This window comes from Tachypleus tridentatus, chromosome 6 (assembly GCF_004210375.1).
Source record: "Tachypleus tridentatus isolate NWPU-2018 chromosome 6, ASM421037v1, whole genome shotgun sequence".
Classification (NCBI taxonomy): Eukaryota; Metazoa; Arthropoda; class Merostomata; order Xiphosura; family Limulidae; genus Tachypleus; species Tachypleus tridentatus.
In genome coordinates, this window is record NC_134830.1 from 71,824,772 (window position 1) to 71,841,638 (window position 16,867).

The 16,867-nt window shown below is 33.3% G+C and overlaps 1 pseudogene across 1 annotated transcript in view; it reads right to left on the reverse strand.

Annotated features, from left to right (window-relative positions):
• Positions 1-10,759: 10,759 nt before the first annotated feature.
• Positions 10,760-16,867, reverse strand: part of LOC143251642 (tachykinin-like peptides receptor 99D) — a 62,215-nt pseudogene continuing 56,107 nt past the window's right edge. The window contains exons 5-6 of the transcript XR_013028633.1: positions 13,301-13,447; positions 10,760-10,989 (exon numbers count right to left, since the gene is read on the reverse strand). The product of XR_013028633.1 is annotated as a tachykinin-like peptides receptor 99D (transcript). The remainder of the gene's footprint in view (positions 10,990-13,300; positions 13,448-16,867) is intronic.

Here is a 16,867-nt window from a genome sequence, read left to right on the forward strand (position 1 = left end):
TTTGTATATTAAAACAACAAAAGTCACATTCTAACTCCAATACCAGAAAGCAGAATGCATATATGTTTTGTTTTGCCCCCCAGTGGCTCAGCGGTATGTCTGCGGATTTACAACGCTAAAATCCAGGTTTCGATACAGGTGGTGGGCAGAGCACAGATAGCCCATTGTGTAGCTTTGTGCTTAATTAAAAAACAACAACAACAACAATGTTTTGTTTTTAATTTTATTGTAAGAAAAGCTGTACCTTATAATAAAAAATACCATAACAAATAAATAAAGTTTGTTTGTTTTTTTTTTTTTGGAATTTCGCACAAAGCTACTCGAGAGCTATCTGTCCCTAATTTAGCAGTGTAAGACTAGAGGGAAGGCAGCTAGTCATCACCACTCACCGCCAACTCTTGGGCTACTCTTTTACCAACGAATAGTGGGATTGATCGTCACATTATAACGCCCCCACGGCTGGGAGGGTGAGCATGTTTAGCGCGACTCGGGCGCGAACCCGCGACCCTCAGATTACGAAGCGCACGCCTTAACGCGCTAGGCCATAAAGATAAATGAAACAGTGAAAATATACAGACGTTAAAGCACAACTGTTTATAAGGTATTACTAAGAGAAAAAGCAGACTCTCCTCTATATCAAGTTTTGGTACATTTTAGAATTGTACTTTGACATTCAGTCTCGATGCGCTTAGATCCTAATGGTCGATTTTATTTTTTGATTAATAATTTCTAGTGTGGCTTGCTATACTTAATGCTGGCCCGGCATGGCCAGGTAGTTAAGGGGTTTGATTCGTAATCTGATGGTCGCGGGTTCAAATTCCCGTCACACCAAACATGCTCGCCTTTTCAACTGTGAAGGGGTTATAATGTAACGGTTAATCCTACTCTTCGTTGGTATAAGAGTAGTCCACGAGTTACGGTGGATGGTGATGTCTATCTGCCTTACCTCTAATCTCACACTGTTAAATTAGGGATGACTAGCGCAGATAACCCTTGTGTTTATTTGCACGAAAGTTTATTAAGGATGTGACATTTCTGATAGGTGACTAACAGTTTCTGTAAATTTAAATAGACAGCTTTTTTTCTTAAGTAAAATTACTGCAAAAACACAAGGATATGATAGTAACAAACTTGCTTTAACGCGCAACGCATAGAACAATTACTCTTCCAAAACCTTAACATGGAAACTAAATTAAGCCTGACGAAGAACATTTGTTTGAAACATGCCATAAAAATGAATTTGTTTTTATTTTAACTATTCTGTTTATACAGAAATTTTGTTTTATTACATTCATTAAAATTGACAGTCAGCGATGGATCGACTCTGACGTCATGGAAGTGCCAAAGTTAAGTAAAGTCATTCAATTCAGCAATAATAATTTGTTTAACCTATTCATAGCTTACTTAGAAACCCAGTTAAGTTGTAGTAATTTCTGGACATTCTATTATAGTGATCGATTTAGTTTTTGCATTATAAATTGTATATTAGAAATCTACATAAATTGCTTTGTGAATTTCAGTTTGTGACCTTCGATGAGGCGTTGACGACTGTAAGTTTGATTTAAGATAAGAGTGCTTTGTTTGTTTGTTTTGGAATTTCGCACAAAGCTACTCGAGGGCTATCTGTGCTAGCCGTCCCTAATTTAGCAATGTAAGACAAGAGGGAAGGCAGCTAGTCATCACCACCCACCGCCAACTCTTGGGCTACTCTTTACCAACGAATAGTGGGATTGACCGTCACATTATAACCCCACCGCCAATTCTTGGGCTACTCTTTTACCAACGAATAGTAGGATTGACCGTCACATTATAACGCCCCCACGGCTGAAAGGGCGAGCATGTTTGGCGCGACCGTGATGCGAACCCGCGACCCTCAGATTACGAGTTGCACGCCTTAACACGCTTGGCCATGCCGGGCCAGATGAGAGTGCAAACTACAAACTGATTTCGTAATATCATATGTGTAATATAAATTATTGTTTTTTGTGTATGTTTTTATTATTTTAATATTGCCAACAAACGTCACCAGAAAAAGCAATAATATATATGTATATGTATGTGTGTGTGTGTGTGTGTGTGTGTGTCAATGAAATATATGGTAACGGAAATATTAATGTATTTGACGTGAACACCACCCTTCAGTTTCACCTAGATTGACTCAATTATTCTAGTTTAAAATCAAAACAACTTTAAACTTACTAGAACAAAAAAAATGTTTGTCAGGGAGTTTTTAATACGACTCTTCTTACAGTTTTGTTGTGATTTTTAAAATTTTATATCCCAAATATGTATCAGTATATATTGGACTAATGCTTTGTGTATCATGCCTATTTGTTTTTTTGTTTTGCAAATATTTTCAACAGAACGCCAGGTCACTAAACATTATTTAAGTCGTAAAGCAGAATTTTCTAGATGACTTTAATTTAGAGCCATATGACATATCAATTTATCATTTATATTTCGTTTGGAGCATACACTTTGTACTAGTTGTTCAATACCAACTTCATTTGGTGCTTATAAAAAATATTTAAAACTCATTAAAAAATAAAACTTCCGATTATTTTTTGACCTGCCTGTAGTAGGCTGATTTGTAACTCATATGAGAGTTGTTTTTTTCATTTCAGTATGCATTGACATTGATTTGTTGGATGAATTTTTCACCTTTTGCCCATCTCATATGCTTGAATTGATCATAGTTTGAGATGAAGTGATGTAGTTAATTTATTATTCACCTTAGCTTGTACGTTACGAATTTAAAGCACCTGTTTTGTTTTGTTTTCTTAGCATACATTTATCTTTCGGTTAGTCTATTATTCTAAAGTGATCACTGCTTGTTTTTTTCGCTACAGTCTTTGCTCAAGTGGTTCTAAATTGCAGAGTTATTGAAAGGACTGTTATGCACGTGCTTCTTGATTCTGGTAGTTAAGGTTCGAGTTATTGACTCAATATAGATTTGTCTAAAGTAAGAACACTAATATTTGTATACTACCAGCGGATTTTTGAAGAAGGTATTTTGTTTTTAAACAGGAAAAAATTGTGTATCTGTTTGTTCGGTTTGAAGATTACTCTTAGGTTGACTTGGGAATAAGTTAATTGCAAATTGCAGAATGCTTTTGATTTTACTTTTTAGTTTGTTGTGTTGAGAACCAATAAAAGGTAACACCTTAGTAATAGGGCTTAAGGAATGTTGAGGTCAGAGGAATTTTGGGACTGCAAACTTTATTGATACATTCAAAAAATACTTTTGTCGATGAGTGTTAGAGGGAAGGCATTTTTAACCAAAACATTTTAATATTGATATGTTCATTACGAAACTAGCCACAAGAGCTAGTAATTTTATATGTTCTATAAACTAAGATACTTATTAAATTAGTTTTGTAACATTCAGGTATAAATGTACTAAAATGATAGTACAGACATGTACTTACTTTCGAGTCTATTGTTCCAGTTGATGAGCTCTAGATCTAAATAAGGCAGCTTAGATCCATTTTGATTTTCAACTGTGAACTCGATATTTCTGTGCTTTGAATTTGAATAATCTAGAAACCTTTCGGCATGTTTTTAATTTCTGAATACAATAAAAGTCTATCAATGTGTCGCTTGTAAACTGAGGTTTAAATTCGACGTACATGACTGTAACCAAATTAGTTAGTATGGGAGGAAGTGGTAAGCCTATGACCACACAAACAGTTTGATGATGTGTTTTATTATTAAACACAAAATTAGGTTCTTCGACCTTAATTTCAAATAGTTTCGTAAACTGATATTTAGTTAAGCTATTGACTTTAGTGTTATAAGTAAATACTTCATCAAGCAGAATCTTAGTGTATAATACCAATACTTGTTATGTACACAGATAAATCAAATACTATGGATTTGACGCAATTAGATAAATGAAAAGAGTCTTGAGTTTTAATAGGAATCTTTAAAGTTTATTTTCTCTTTGTTGGGTAGAACCTTTATGTAAAGCTTTAAACTTGCTGGATTTATTTAAGATGTCATGGACTCTGTCAAAGTAAGCTTGTTTGTTTAGAATGACGACACAATTTACTTTGTCCGGCTTTGAGAACACTACATTATTTAAATGTTTTAGATTATTCAAGGCAGCTGTTTCATTGTCAGACAGGTCACTATTATGTTTTTAAACCGATAAGGATGGAACAGAGATAAAGCTATCCCTGATATTACTGTGACAAAGCTATCAAAGGTGTACTCGTTTTTAGACCAAATGGGTAACGTTTAACACTAGTTAGTAATTTTTCAAAATTTACAAATAAATCAGTATAGTTGATTTTTTTAAAGAGTAATAGCGAAGTTTAAAACACAGACAAAACATATTTTAAGGGTCGATTAAAACATGAAAATGTGTAGCATTTCAGATGGGTTTTCAGTAAACATCATCATAGGGAACATTCTCTTTTTAGCTTGTGTAGTTTCTTTAATTGTATTAGTTTACACTGCAATCATTTTTGCGTACTTTAAGTGTCAAAGACTAGTTTTAAATATACGCAGTTCAAGCGACCAATATTTTGTTTTAACATTAAGAGGCTGAAAACAAATGACTCTAGTAATTTGTTTTTAACTTGTTTTATATGTCCAGTAGCTCTTTGTTTAATTTTTTCTGGGTACCATGGTATTGTTTATTAAACCTTAGGTTGATGTTGAATATTTGGAAGCACAAGAATTTAGGACATAATTCAAAAGTATTGCATTCTTTTAGAAACACAATGAGGGGTAACTTTTCAAATTTAATGTACGCATTTTAGCCTTCCTATATAATATTAATATGTGCATACCATTACTGTTTATTGTGATAGTCATGGCAGACAGGCGTTTCGAAAATCTGTTTGATTTTTAGAATGAACGTAAAAACAAAGGTGAGAATGCGTATCATCATTACACTTAAGAACTAGGTTACAAGATATATAAGCATAATATATGGAGTTACACAGTAAATATACAATTTACTCCATTTTTTAACACACTGCTAATATTATTACACATAAACTATTGAAACTATATGAACGGTAAATAATGTGATTAATATGACGAACCAGGTAGAAAAACGAAACTGTAGCAATTCTTGTAAATAAAAACCAAGTCTACAGTATATATATATGTTATATTAACGACAATACATGGGATTACAAATAATAACAAAATAAGACACTAGTAAAAGCGAGTCTTGGAAAAACAAGCAAACACATAATATTATGCACTCAAATTTTGACAGTTTGTATGTTTTGAATTTTGCTCATAGCTACACGAGAGCTGTCTGCGCCAGCCGTCCCTAATTTAGTAGTGTAAGGCTAGAAGGAAGGGAGCTAGTCGTCACAACCCACCACCAACTCTTGGGCTACTCTTTTACCATCGAATAGTGGGATTGACCGTTACATTATAACGCCCCCACGGCTGAAAGGACAAGCATGTTTGGTGCGACTTGGATTCAAACCCGTGACCCTCGCATTACGAGTCGAACACATTGGCCATGCCGGGCCCAATTTCGACAGTCACTATCTTGCAAGCTTTCAATTACATCTTGATCATCTTCAGACATTAAGTAATTCGTAAATCCCATAAGAGTTTTATTTTTTCTTAATTTCAGTAGATATTGACGCTTGTTGGATGAACTTTGCACTTTTTGCTCATCTCAATCAGGATGAGTGGATCAAATGTGAGATGCAGCGATATAGTTAGTTAATTGTTATTGGTGACCAGAAGGTGAAGGAGCTCCTCAAGTTCCAGAAAATCGTTGAATACACTTCACTTTAGTGACCACTTATCGGAACTCTTTCAAAAATAATGATGTTGCCTACAGAGGACTTTTTTTTTACACAAAACAATTATAAAATTGTCTTTAAATATTTTCTAATACTTATAAAATATTCCAATTAAGTACGAACAACCCACAAACAATTTAATAGTAATATACAACAGTATTAATCCCCTTTGCTTGTGTAATATTTCTGGAATATTTCAACATGTTTCAGGCCAAATAAAATATATATGTCTGTGGTTTAAGATACCAGACCGTCTCTATTTTTGTTTTAAACATTTTTGTACTGTTATGTTTTATGGTATATATATATATATACCACATATATATCATATATATATATATATATGAGTTCTATAAATTCTTTCAATAGGATATATGTTGAAAATTTGACAAATTAAAATATGTTGTTTACATACCTGCCCATGTAAATGGGACTACAGGTAATTTTATTGTACGTAACAAAATTTAGTTTGAGTTTTGCGTAAAAATACGCGACTATTACCTTGCGCTAGCCGTCCTTAATTTACCAACGAAAGACTACAAGGAAGGCAGCTAGTCAAAGCCACACGCGTTACCCACATATGGTCTATTCTTTTAGCAAAGAATAGTTGAACTGACAATTACATTAAAACGCTTCCACGCCTGAAAGAGCGAGCATGTTTGTTGAGACGAGGATTCGAACTTAGGACTATCACATTACTTAGCCATGCCGGGCAGCACGTGACACTTTATCTTATTTGTTCGTATAGCTATAGTTTCATAAAATAAATACGAAACTAAATTATTCAATTACGTTCAGTGATTTTAAATAACTTTAGTTTGCGTACGCAGCTAATCTCTAAAGGACACATTTCTTTACTTTTGGTATTCTTCTAATTTATTAAAATATTTTAACGTTATTTAAATTTAAATTTGTTTTACTCCAGTTTCCAATTTATTTGAAATTTGCCTTTCACATAACACCCTTACAATTTTAATTACTAATGTATTAACTCATGCGAATATACAGCGAATTCATATTTTTCCTGAATGTTTTTATATAGTGCAATATACCTTTTCATGTAGAACTAATTTATATCTTCATGTATTATTTTTATAATTTTGAGATTTAATTTATAGTTTGATATTGCATATATCAAGCAGCTTAAAGTAATATGTGACTTCATAATATCACTTTAATCAATGTGACAACTTTTTTTTTTCAATTCGTAATCCAAAACATGTAAATTTTGCAAACCATTAGTTTTTGTGAATTAAACCTTTTAATTTGACATAACTCGTATTCACTATCTCATCTCTTATTTTAATTATCTAAACATATTTCGATATTACTCTGTTGTTGTTTTTATTTGAGCACAAAGTTACACCGTGGGCATCTGTGCACTGCCCACCACGGGTATCAAAACTCTGTCTTTAGCATTGAAAGTCCTCAGACATACTGCTGTGTTACTGGAGGGCGATATTACTCTCATTGCAGAATGATTTTATAGAGTACGTTATTGTGATTTCTGAAGAAATTCTGATAGACTTATTTTGTTCAGTTAATCTCTTCTTACAATTTGCCTGAACTGTTTTAATTACGAAGGCTGGTGTTTCTTAACTGTTTCCATACTTCAGTGACCAAAATATTTTATGAATTAAAAATTTGTCCTTTTGTTACTTATTTGTGTCTTTTTGAGCATTTGTAGTTGGCCTTTTGTTACTTGTTTGTATCTTTTGAGCATTTACAGCTGGCCTTTTATTACTTGTTTGTCTCTTTTGAGCACTTACATTTGGCTTTTTGTTACTTGTTTGTCTCTTTTGAGCATTTGCAGTTGGCCTTTTGTTACTTGTTTATATCTTTTAAACATTTGTTGGCCTTTTGTAACTTGTTTGTATCCTTGAGCATTTGCAGTTGGCCTTTTGTTACTTATTTGTGTCTTTTGAGCATTTGTAGTTGGCCTTTTGTTACTTGTTTGTCTCTTTTGAGCATTTACAGTTGGCCTTTTGTTACCTGTTTGTCTCTTTTGAGCATATGCAGTTGGCCTTTTGTTATTTGTTTATATCTTTTAAACATTTGTTGACCCTTTGTTACTTGTTTGTCTCTTTTAAGTATTTGCAGTTGGCCCTTTATTACTTGTTTATATCTTTTAAACATTTGTTGGCCTTTTGTTACTTCTTTATGTCTTTTTAGCATTTGCAGTTGACCTTTAGTTACTTGTTTGCATATTTTGAGCATTTGCAGTTGGCCTTTTGTTACTTCTTTGTGTCTTTTGAGCATTTGCAGTTGACCTTTAGTTATTTGTTTGCATATTTTGAGCATTTGCAGTTGGCCTTTTGTTACTTGTTTGTATCTTTTGAACATTTGTTGGCCTTTTGTTACTTATTTGTGTCTTTTGAGCATCTACAGTTAGCCTTTGGTTACTTGTTTGTGTCTTTTGAGCATTTGCAATTGAGCTTTTGTTACTTGTTTGTGTCTTTTGAACATTTGCAGTTGGCTCTTTGCTACGTAGTTGTATCTTTTAGACACATGCAGTCGACCTTTTTCTACCGTTTACATCTAGTATTCCCTAAGAATTCATCTTTTGTTGTCGTTTGGCTTTCAACTTGTTTCTCGAAAGATCAACTTTTGTAACTGTTTGCATATTTTTAATATGCACAAGTTTACATATCTTACCTACGTCTACCTTTTGTATTCACAAAAATTCACATTTTGCCACTTATTTGTGTTTTTAATTCAGTACACTTTCACCTTATATTAACCTGTTTCGATCTTCTGTTTTAATTACAATAATATTCCAATGATAGTCTTTTGTCATCTTTTGTCCTTTGTGAAGTTTATAATTTGCACACCTTTTAAAGAAAATAAAATCGAGTCATTCAGTTATTTTGAGCACCAAAACGTATACGAAAAGGTTATTTTATATTTTTACGAAATTTATATGAAATTGTGAAAAGATGTCACAAATCTTGGTCTTTACATTGTGTTTTGTGGAATAAAAATATATTTTTCCTGTTACAGAACACTTACCTCCAGGGAGGTTTTAAAAATCTCAACACGTCAAGTGTTCTGTCAGGTTTTGCTTAAAATCCATCGAAATACAACTGTGGAAAAATGTAACATAAATTATGGAGTTATTGGATTTGTTTTGTTTTTTAAACAGACAAGTTTCAGCTGGTAGAGGTACCACAAAAACGATCAGAAATAGGTTTAAGAATATACGAGCGGCAAGTAGCATGAGTTGAACAGATACAAATAATTTTATTTTACGAATTTGAAATTCGTTGTAGTAACATATACAAAGAGAAGAAATAGAAATAATTATTTTAATACATCACATAGGTAAAACTTGAAGTCTTGCATGTGATATGTCATTGTGTAAAATAAACACACGTTTATTATGGAATTAATTTCTCCTTTTTTAAAGTTTATTCAAACGGCCGTATTAGAAAAACATAGTTATTTTACAGGTCTCTCTGATGAATCAGAGGTACGTTTACAATTTTGCAACACTAAAATATGGGTTTTTATTTACTGTGAAGAACAGAGTGAGGATAGATCATTTTGTAGCGCTGCACCAAGAGACAACAACTGATATCACACCAATACTGTTTCTCCAAGGCGGTTTAGAGACTACACGTATGATTGATATTATAATTTCATGTGCTTGGAATTATAAAACACAGATACATCGTTCAGTAATATTAAATTTCATACACTTAGGACTTACATCCACATTTATAATTCATAAAACAATAGTCCTAAAGCTATCAAATATATTAATCGTAAGCAGGCGATTTTATAAGCAGCACAATAACAAAATATATATGTAAAATAGGCTTTCCCAAGATACTCAAAATCACAATTGTTTTTTTTTTCATTATCTATCCTTGTTGTCATGATTAAAACTCACCTGAACGCGTTAAGAATATTCCATCTCTTAAAGAATATCCAGACGCTGATCTCATTCTAGCAACTAGAAAAATTAGTTAAGGATTAGAAGTTTTATTTTTGAGCCCATGACCTCTCAACTCCTATCGACTTTCATTGTATACAACCATTTGTAGGAAGGTAGTAGAAATAAACCACCTTAAATTTCCTTAATGTTAAATTCTCAGTCTCCAAGGGCGCTTTATAATCAATTTTTATATAAGATAATTTGAGTAAAATAAACACTTGATATATTTATTAAACTTACATTTCAAGATAAATATAGATTAGGTATTAATACTTTATAAAGATATTTCTTTCATGTCCCCCAGTGGCTCAAGTCCCCTGGGGACTTACACGCTAAAAACCGAGTTTTGATACCCGTAGTGAGCAAAGCACAGATAGCCCATTGTGTAGCTTTGTGCTTGATTCAAAACAACAACAATTTCTTTCATATAAAATCTTTATTTGGCAACGTCAAAGATAAAATAAACTTTATTGTAATTTACTATTGGCGTTTCTGCTCAATCTTACATAATAAAATATCTGGGCGTTGTATTGTTTCTAAACTTTGTTAAATTTAATCGTTAAATTTTATAAACAATATTTGAACAAAATATTTTAGAACAGTTCGTCACACAATGAAATATTTGTTTGAAGGTGTAGTAGATTGGTCCTGGCATGGACAAGTGGTTAAGGAGCTCGACTCGTAATTCGAGGGTCGCGGGTTCGAATCCCCATCGCACCAAAACATGCTCGCTCTTTCAGACATGTGAAAAGAACTAATGACCAGTAATACTTGGAAAAGTTATAAGACATGTTATTCTTTGGTGAAAGGAGTAACCCAAGAGTTGACGGTGGGTGGTGATGACTAGCTGCTGTCCTTCTAGTCTTACAGTACTAAATTAGGAACGGCTATCGCAGATAGCCCTCGTGTAGCTCTGCGCGAAATTCAAAAACAATCTCCTGTAGTGAATTAGTAACATAAGATAATTATTTCTACTGTTTATTTATAAACTGTTTATATTTTGATCTGGAGAATAAATAAAACAATTATGGGTTTTTAATTCAAATACTTTCACTTTAATACTTAGTACAAGTTACAACTAGATATACCAACTCTTACTCTCGATGACATATAGGCGGCCACACACACAGTTAAGTACAAATATATAAACACTGAAACCTTCCCAATTCCGTTATGAAATTATTACGTGTCATTAGTGCAGATCGTAGACATTTTATGCCGCTTCTACTCGTTGAAAGTATGCCACATGATAGTTTCCGTCGAACAGGAATGCTATAATATGTTTAATAGCGAGTATTAGAACAAAACAATAAAGCCTACACATTCAGAGATGAATAAAGTACTGGCAAGTTAAGCTACATGAAGTCTTAGCAATTTTACACACGAAAATAGCTGATTCACTTTTTCTGAATATATAATTTTAATAACGTTTAAATAAACCATTTAAAAGGATAGTTTTCAACAAACAATAGCATAAAATAAAAAAGTCACGAATTTACTGATTTTTGTAAATGATCTGAAGACAGAGCATATATTACTGAAAAGAACTAATTAATAGTAGAGAGAAGTTGTAAATAACCAGTAATACTTGAAACATGAACGAACTAATCAGTAATACTTGGAAAAGTTGCAAGACATATTAAACGAACTAATAACCAGTAATACTTGCAGACAAAAGAGCGGATTTTAACAAGTGTAATCTAAATCATTATTTCACAAAAGTCTTTGTGTGTGTCATATAATAACTGGTTGTCACAAACGTTTTATGTACATTTATAGCCCCTTGGGGAGCAATATCAGAAAAGTGCATTTAAATCTGACCTCCTTCGCCACTACTAAGAGCCCCTATGTCTCCTTCGTGCGCTAAACATACGTAAACTAATGAGCAATACATCGAGATACTGTACTAGGTTTAACTAATGTTTTTCAATCTCAAATTCAAAAATAGGTCCTAAAAGTTTTAATCCGCGCTGGTTCAACCACTAGAATAATTTATTTAACTGTTATTATATTTTTAACTTGTATTCAGTGCTGCATGCTAATAAATTAATTTAAACTTATATAAGAGGTTAACTATTAGACCATTTCCTACCCAAAATGCCCCCCAGTGGCACAGCGGTATATCTGCGGACATACACCTCTAAAAACCAGGTTTCGACACCCATGGTAGGCAGAGCATAGTTAGTCCATTGTGTAGTTTCGTGCCTAATTTCAAACGAACAAACCCTAGCAATTAATAAAAGAAGATAAATAATTTTTAACTTTATTTAGTTTCCAGATGATTTTTGTTGGTAGTTTCCAGGTATATAGTATTAAATAACAGCTTTATAAGAGCTTTTAGAACAAAAACTCTAGTGTAAAATCGGATGGACATTTCACATAAAATATAAGCATTTATGATCTGGTCTTATTCTGAATACAAAATATATACACGTCCGACGGAAATAAATTTGTTTTTATTTTAGCTATAGCTTGGTTTGAATTTCGCGCAAAGCTACACGAAGACTATCTGCGCTAGCCAACCTTAAATTAGCAGTATAACACTAGAGGGAAGACAGATAGTCATTACCGCCAACCGCCAACTCATGGGCTACTCTTTTACCAAAGAATAGTGGGATTTGGCGTCACATTATAACACCCTCACAGCTGAAAGGGAGAACACGTTTGGTGTGAGGAGTATTCGAATTCGCGACCTTCAGATTACGAGTCAAGCGCCTTAACCAACTGCAGTCGTAACTATTAATCAGAATTATGAAAGCAGTATCACTTATGAATAGGAAAGAGACCAGGATGAATTTCGACCAAGTCACCAAAAAATGAAAAAGTGTTTTTTATTTGTGTTTTTGTGTGTATATATTTCATTCACTCTCTAATTCGCGTGACAAGGTATCTTCAAAGTGCAAATAGGCAAATGAAGTTTGTAAATCCTAATTTTTATTTAGTTAATCATGTCGGTGGTCTAGGTTTGGCCTAGTTAACTGTCACTTGATAAGATAATGATATAGTATGGTATATTTGAAATGTTACGTCAAAAATGAAATTGTTGTAAAAATATAAACAGTGAAAAGAAATCAATCGCGTAAAATTGCACAAACCTCTCAAATATCAAAATTACGCTAATTATATTTAGAGGTTACGATTACTACGAAGAACAGTAATATTTCACTAAACATCGTATTATCTGGATGTACTTTACATTTTCTTAGCATATCACCTTATTACGGAGCCCGGCACAGCCAGGTGGTTAAGAGTCACTCGACTCGTAATATGAGGGTCGCAGGTTCGGATCGCCGTCACACCATACATGTTCGCCCAAGAGTTGGCAGTGGGGGGTGATGACTAGCTACTTTCCCTCTAGTCTTACACGACAGAATTAAGGACGTCTAGCGCAGACAGCTCTCGTGTTGCTTTGCGCGAAATTCAAAACAAACCAAACCTTATTACGGTTATTAAGTTTACGTTTCCAAGTTTACTGGTGACTGCAGACAATGATAGTTTCGCAGGATCGACAGTAATAAAAATTAGTATTCAATTAAGTCACACACTGATTAAAAAAGAATCAATGTGATTTAAAAAGACAAACTCTTTGTCCACTTTCAGGTTTAGGAAAAGCCTGCCTAGCTGGGAGCGTCACGACGTTCGAGTTATTCATCTCAAAGAATTGTTCTTCTCGCCTGCGGAGATGATTACGTCGTTGAACTCTATTTCGAAATTCTCTCTTGAACCTTTCCTGCATATAAAAAAAAAAAAATCATATGATTATGATATTATCAGCTTCATTACACCTAATGGGATTTATGTAAAAAAAAAAGAAGAATCTCCCTCTGATTTAGCGGTGCATTTTTGGACTTACAAGGTTAAGATCAGGATTCAACTCCCCCGACAGACAGAGCGCACCTAGCTTATTTTCTTTTGTTCTAAAACAAAAACTAAGCAAAACTTATAAGAATACGCTGCTTTTATTTGTTGTTGTTCTTGTTTTGAATTAAGCACAAAGCTACACGATGGTCTATCTGTGCTCTGCTCACCAGGGGTATCGAAACCAGGTTTTTAGTCCAGAGACATGCCGCTGAGCCACTGGGGGCGTTACTTTCAAATAGTCGTGAATATAGAATAATTATCTCAAGAATTTTGTTTTAATGAATACGTTGTAATTTTTTGTACATTTAAAATTAGCCAGTTAACAGTTTATACTTTAAAAAATAAATATATACTTAAGAAATAGACTATACGAAACATAATTAATGTCAGAATATGTTTAAATATCATGCTTTTATAATTTGACTCCTTCTACCGTATTTGGACATTTTAAGTACTTTTTCCAATGTATTATTTAAAATATTTAACAATCTATGTAAGATTCTTTTTGAAAACAAATTCAACGAACACACAAAAGATAATAACTACGATGTTAAAATCTGTTTGTTTTGTCAAGTTTCGCGCAAAGCTGCTCGAGGACTGGGTGCTATAACCTTTATACTTTGGAAGTGACAGATCAGGGTGAAAGTAACTTGTCAACACCAACCACAATAAACTCTAACTCCATGTCTACTCTAATAAAACAGCGGAATGAAAATTATCTTTACCACAAGTCCTTCCTTTTAAACTTACTCGTGTTATTAGACGTAAGAATAAATTAGTAATGAGTTGAAGGCAGGCTTTTAATTCAAAACTGTACATAAGGTGGCTGAATTACATTATTGTAAATCTTAGTTTAAACGTGACATAAAGCATTAAACTTTTATTATATCACCCATGGTTACGGCCCATTATTTATTCTAAGAACTCTACCTCAGCCAGTTATCAGTCTCAATGCGTTGGCTAAACGTCATGATTCCTTCCCTACAGTTGGAACAGTACATAGTTTTACGCTTACCAAAAAATATAAATGTTTTAATTAATTGATTTCCATAACTTTCTTTCCTTCAAATAAATCATGTTTTATTAATTCCATCGTACTCAGTGAATGATTCTATATTTTATTTTTGAAACCAAAAGTTTTAAAGGAAAACTTTTAACCTTCTATTAGTTAATAGAAGTTTCAGTTTATAGCTCAAAAACATATATTTCAGTATTTTGTTAAGAAAGGGGTATTTAATTTATTTATGTAATGGTACCTCAAATATGAAAGTAAAGAGTATGAGTGTTCAAATAATAGCTAGATAAGAAAACAAAGAAACAAAAAATAACCCAAAGGAATTCATAAATGTCATTTTTATAGCTCAACGTTTAAATCTTTCAGTTTACAGTTGTCTTACATCGCTGCCTTTCCTTATATTCATAATATAAACGCTATATCCTATTAAATCTTTTTCAATTTAGTCTTGGTGTGAGCACAGAGTAATATTTTATTTTTACTACTATTGCAATGTACATATTTTACTTGATAAAATTTTAAAAAACGAGCATTATTATGGTTAATTATTATTAGACATGAAATCGATCTCAATGAAAAATTATTTCTTTGTGAAATAATTTTAATTAAACATTAAAAAATAAAAGTGGAATCTATAATGAGGAAAGCAGTAAGTGATGGTTTTGACTTGTAATTCGAACACCTTAAAATCCTCTGAAGTTAACAAATAAATTATAATCTTACAAGACCAGAATATTTTAATTTAACTATTCATTTTTAATAGAAACATAAAATCAGTGGCCGTTTTATTAGGTACGCCTACTTAGTATCGGGTAGGACCCCTTTTGCCTCAAGAACAGCTTGAATGTTTCGCCGCATGGATTCAACAAAATGCTGGAAACATTCCTTAAGGATTTTGGTCCATGTTAACTCTACAGCACCATGCAGTTCCTGCAGATTTGTCAGCTACACATTCACGCTGCAAAAATCCTGTTTTACCTCATCCCAAAGGTACTCTATTGGATTGAGATCTGGTGAGTGTGCGGGCCATTGGAGTACTCTGAAGTTATTGTCATGTTCGTAGAACCAACTTAAGATGATGAGTGCTCTGTGAGATGGCGTATTATCCTGCTTGAAGTGGCCATTGGGAAACTGGTAGACTGTGACCATAAAGGGATGCACGTGGTCAGCAACAATGTTTAGATACGCTGTGGTATTCAGATGATGCTAAATTGGTATTAAGGGGTTAGTGTGCCAATACAACATTCTCCATAGCATTACATCACCAATAAAAACCTGCACAGTTGACACAAGGAAGGATGGATCAATGGATTCATGCTATTTGCGCCAAATTCTGGCCCTACCATCTGCATGTCGCAGCAGAAATCGAGATTCGTCAAACAAGGAGACGTTTTTCCAATTTTGAATCATCCAGTTTTGGTGATTCCGTGCCTACTGCAGCCTCGTCTTCCTGTTTTTAGCTGATAGGAACGGAACCCAGCTGCTGTAACCCATGTGCTTCTAGGCTCAACACGTGCGTTCAGAGATGCCCTTATGCATACTACTGTCGTGAAGATTGGTTATTTGAGTATTTATGGTTTTCCTGTCAGTTTGAACAAGTCTGACTATTCTCATTTGATCTTTTTCACTAATAAGGTGTTTTTTGACTATAGAAGTGATGCTCACTGGATTTTTTTTTGTTTTCCGTACTAATCTAGAGATTGTAATGCGTGAAAATCCTAAGAGGTCAGCAATGTTTTAGATGCTGGATTGGCCACGTCTGGCACCAACAATCATTACACGGGCAAAGTCGCTTACATCGTGCATTTTCCCCATTCTAATGCTTGGTTGAACAACAATCACCTCTTGACCATGTAAGGATGGTTTATATATTGAGTTGCAGCATGATTCTTTATTTGGCTATTTGCGTTGAGCATGTGTGCCTAATAAAATGGCCACTGAGTGTACGCATAAAGAAAGCAGCACATTTATGAAGCATATTTTACTAGCGATTAATATAGATATTTCAGTTTCTAATAATAAAACATAAGTTTAAATTTTTATGAGAAAAAAGATAAAATGTAGATTGATCCAATATTGTATGTTCCAAAAATTGTCAACAAAGACTTTGAAGCTTTGGGTTATATATTAAATACTATGTTCAAATTTGTATGTGACGAAATAGAAATATATAGAAGTAACAACTATTCGCTATAAAAGTGAAATGATAGAGTTATGTAAAATTTATATCTTTCATTAACGCAGTTGAAGCCACCCGTCCATCCGTTCACATAT